Source organism: Rhinoderma darwinii, chromosome 2 (genome assembly GCF_050947455.1).
Source record: "Rhinoderma darwinii isolate aRhiDar2 chromosome 2, aRhiDar2.hap1, whole genome shotgun sequence".
Classification (NCBI taxonomy): domain Eukaryota; kingdom Metazoa; phylum Chordata; class Amphibia; order Anura; family Rhinodermatidae; genus Rhinoderma; species Rhinoderma darwinii.
The window spans coordinates 53846814-53851710 of NC_134688.1; the positions used below are offsets into that span (position 1 = coordinate 53846814).

At 41.5% G+C, this 4897-nt stretch overlaps 1 long non-coding RNA gene across 1 annotated transcript; it reads right to left on the minus strand.

The window, feature by feature from the left end:
- Nucleotides 1-745: 745 nt before the first annotated feature.
- On the minus strand, nt 746-4528 carry LOC142740554 (uncharacterized). Its single transcript, XR_012880772.1, has 5 exons — nt 4457-4528; nt 3093-3159; nt 2212-2276; nt 1634-1765; nt 746-801 (listed from the first exon to the last, which is right to left on the minus strand). It is a non-coding gene; the product is annotated as an uncharacterized LOC142740554 (long non-coding RNA).
- Nucleotides 4529-4897: the final 369 nt, after the last annotated feature.

The window sequence follows — 4897 nt, forward strand, 5'->3', positions numbered from 1 at the left end:
TACACCCCAAGTCCAGGTCCTTGTGCTGCATGACTTGTGGGGGCTCTATACGTGGCAATATCATGGCACCTTCCATTGCTTTCCGCTTGAGTGCTGTAAATATAAAAACATTCTGCCAGTGTCCATTATCACCTATGCCTGCAGATTATGACTGTGTAATGAAACTCACTTAAGTCCTTGTCTATTTCATCCAGGCCTTGACACATCGCAAATGTTCTTGGCAGACCAAAGCTGTCTAAAATCCCCCTACACTCCCTCACCCAATTACCTTACACCTACGTTCAGTCCCAAACCGAGCCATGTGGCCAGCATTTTGGACAAAGATACCCCTAACTTACATTATGCCTATTCCTACCAACTATCCAAGGTTCCCCACTGCTACGCCTTTCTTGGCATTTTGCCCGCTCATTACTTTTTCAATGTACAGAGCTACTGGTGGATACTGTATATAGTAACTAATGATGGACATACCGCATATAGATGAAATATTACTTCAGAGAGTCCCCCTGGCAGCAGGCAGCCGATCTCAAGAAATTCTGGAACAAAAAGTATAAACTGTGAAGATATTATGACGTGCGCTTAGTATGGTTCATCATATCAACAAATATATGTTCAGCCTATTGAAAACATCAGGGAGATTGTTCCCACAGTCTTGTCATGTGTCTCTATAGGAACATTCTGGATGACATCACATTATAGAATTTCTATAGGTTGTTATTTGCTATAATACTTACATATATACAGTGGATCTCCTAGCATGTCGGCTGTCACTGGTGCCACATATTCAGATGTTAGAAATGTCTGTAAAATACATAATGGGTTTAATGCACATACATAAAATAACCCCATATCTATAATGAATAATAATATATTTACTTTCACACATTTCATTTTCTATCACAGGGCGAGTCCAATGCCCCTCTGCCACACAAATAACACCAGCAGTATAATGGCATATAATAGTTGGAGGACCCTGGTATAGATTTTGTATCAGGGACCAGGAGCTTATTGTTATTCTTCTATATAATCTTATCCTTAATGGAAAACTTCTAATTTGTCTTTTGTGGAGTCTTTTGGACTGGAGTAGAGAGAGTAGAAAATGGTAAATTGGATTTCTGGATTCAACAGACAAAATAATTATTAAAGGGGTTCTCTGACAGTTTCATAAACCTTAGTCTAAGCCGCATATGGCTAAAAATAACAAATTGTCCCTACTCATTTGTTAAATTCCCTGTGGCTCCTGCGCTGGTGGTTCTGTTGTCTTTAGTTGCTAGGCCACAGCGGTCATGTCCGTGTGGATGGCATGTCACGTGGCAGCTATTGTGTCACATCCAGGGCCGGCCTTAGGTTTATTGGTGACATGTGCAGTATCTGTGACGTCCTCCCCCTTATGATGCACCATGTAGTGTCCAAATAATTTAATCATACAGTGCCCAAATAACATCACCCAGTCAATAAACTAGGGATTGTATCTTTCTGTTTTTTTATATTATAGGTTTGGGCCCTAAATGCCGGATCGGCAGTGTAAGTTGAGGGTGCCCAGGCCATCTATGGTGGTAGTGCCCTCTTCAGTATTGACCAGTAATACACACTATGTGATCATTTAGAGATGCAGTTAATAAAATACACTGACCTTGGACTCTCCTACTGAATACATCCGACTGAATGTAGAACGTTATGTGATGTGAGGTGGAGGGCTCTGCTTAATCTTTGATCTGCCCTCCTGGGACGTGTGGTTATCATTAACTCTTATGAGGAATTAATTCTAGGAGAAAGAAAGACAATGTATTAGGACAAATCTCAATCAATGGCAACATTTCTATCTAGTACAGAGTCCAGTCCCCAACCAGTGTAAAATTACCAAAGGGGTAAATAGGATGACCGGCTGGGGTCCAGGGATTTGGGGTGGCCCACAGCTCTGGGGCTCCATACACCCCTGAAATTGGACAAACAATAACGGCGCAGGGAGGAAGCGAAATGTCTGACCCGGTTGGTCGTCTATTAGGTGAGTATAATTTTTTATTTTATAGGAGCAAAGGGGGCACTATTAATATGGGGGATAAAAGGACTGAGTCGGGGCTTAGAAAAGGGGGCTTCATTACTGTGGGGCCATTAAAAAGGGGCATTCTGACCCAGGACATACAAAAAGTGTCATTCTAACTGTGGAGGGTATTGGTGGATACTGCATATAGTAACTAATAAGAGACGCACCTTGCATTGATGAAATATTGCTTCAGAGAGTCCCCCTGGCAGCAGGCAGCCGATCTTAAGGTGTTCTGGAAAAAACAATAATTGTGTCGTTTTATTTCTCCAGACAGACGTGTGCTCAGTATAGACCACCCAACAATGAAGGAAATGTACATTAGGGCTCATGTACACAGCAACTTCATGTGGACGGACCTGTATGGTGGCGCACAGACTGCAGTACTGGTAATGTAGACACTCTGTGTGCGCTGTGTGCTCCCCCATAAGCCAAATGTGTATTAGGAAATTACATAAATAACAAGTCCCTTATATATTACTAATACCATAATATCTTCTTTATGGAGCATTTCTATAATAATAATAATATAAAGCTGCAGCAAAATTCCCAGCGTTTACTTTTGCTACATGTGGATGAGTTTTTGAGACTGTAACTATTCACCTGTAACACTTGTGAATTTTGCCGCGCAGCAAATCTGCAGCGTCTGAATTCAGCTTTATGGCGTAGAATATAGTACTCAAATACTGCAATCATACAGTGCCCAAATAACACTGCCAGACAAGTATTGTCTGCCACACTGTAATGTAATCCATTATCAAGGAATTGTATCTGCATCCTGAGCAGTGCCCTTTACTTTTTTTACATGAAGAGTGGGATTGAGTGTTCAAGCAATGGGTGCCCCAGACATCAAGACCAGTGGCGCCCCATTCATTAGTGACAGGTGATGCACCCAGTGTAACCGCACAGGTCGCACACCCCTAAGACAGGCCCTGGATGAACAACATTGGGGAATTTGTTCCCACAGTCTTGTCATGTGTCTCTATAGGAACATTCTGGATGACATCAGATTATAGAATTTCTATAGGTTGTCATTTGCTATAATACTTACATATATACAGTGTATATCCTAGCATGTCGGCTGTCACTGGTGCCACATATTCAGATGTCATAAATGTCTGTAAAATACATAATGGAATAAACATAAAATAACCCCATATCTAGAATGAATAATAATATATTTACTTTCACACCTTTCATTTTCTATCACAGGACGAGTCAGACATTGAAAACATTTTGTAATCTTAGTGTAAACCTAGGGAACATAACTATAGGGGTGAAGAGGTTGCAGTCACACCCAGGCCCAGGTGTCCATGACTGACATTAGGGGGGGTCACAATGTGGGCAATTTACAAATGCCAATCCCCAATGCCCCCATCTCCTAGAGGAATCCCGATTTTCGCTGCTAGAAACGCGATGTCAGTGAGAGAAGCTCCCAGGCGGAAAGGCAGCTGCTGAGTTGCCCGGCCGCTTCTAAAACACAAGCAGTGGAAGGGAGCCAGCGCAGCGCCCCGTTCCACCTGCTGGAGGGATGCGCCCTATGTAATGGCACAGGTCGCACACCCCTAAGGCCGGCCCTGGCTACTGCTGAGCCTTATTAGGATAATATACGGTAGCTTTTTAAGACTATTTAATTAAATTAAATTAGACATCATATTGAAAACGACTGAGAAGTCACATTCCACATTACTGACAGCTGCAATTCTCAGACAATGGTAAGGGTATGTTCACACACTTAACTAAAAAACGTCTCTAAAATACAGAGCTCTTTTCAAGGGAAAACAGCCTCTGATTTTCAGCCATTTTTTAAACCACAAACATTTTTTGAGGCGTTTTAACCAACGTTCTTGGAGCTGTTTTTCTATTGAGACAATGAAAAACGGCTCCAAAAACGGCCGAAGGAGTGAAATGCACTTCTTTTTACAGGGTGTTTTTTATGCGCCGCTTTATCAAACGCCCACGTAAAATGCACCATCGGAAAAAAAAACTGTTTTTCCCATTGAAATCAATGGGCAGATGTTTGGAGGCGTCTAGCCTCCGTATTTTCGGCTGTTTTTCGGGGTGTTTATGGCCATGAAAATAGGCCATGTGAACATACTCTGTTGTACTGAGTTGTAACTTTAATGAGAAAATATGAAACCTTGAAATCTGAATGTAAAATGTTCAGTTGTTACTTGCATTAATAGAAACATTTTACTGGAACTTGAACTGTTTGTCTAAAAAAAAAAAACAACCCCCGACAATCACCAGAAAAAAATCCTTCTACAATCATATAGTTGTGGTGAGGTGTTGGTGTGGTTAGAAATTGCTGCAGTAATGTCCAGTGTGAATCTGGCCTTATATGAGAATTCTAGAGCGTATATATTTCATGTGTCCAGTAACATGTAGAATTAATGATAAAATGCTGCATCTTACCTGTCAATCACACAGTCAATCACAGTCCCGGTCCAGACGTCATTGGCAGAAATTGTAAAAAATATGTAATCCAGCTGCACATAGAACCTAACGGCTAGTACTGCCTATGACATCATCAGTGACATCATAAGCGGCTGCAGTATCTGTTACATCATCTAATTATCTCCTACTGCCTGGATAGACTGTCTGTGCATACACTGGATATAGGCGTTACATGGGACTGCTGTTTATAAACATGGAAGAAAGATACATGTGTGGTTATAGGGGCTACGACTAAGAACATGTAATGTATGAAACGTGTAATCTGTTACTAGATGGATTTTATACAGATGTAGCCATCTTTAACTTGACTATGATAACTTGTTGCAGCGTGATACTTTCTTGATCCCGCAGCACTCCGTGTTTCAAGTGTGCGTGAGTAGGCTTCCACGCCAATGTGTA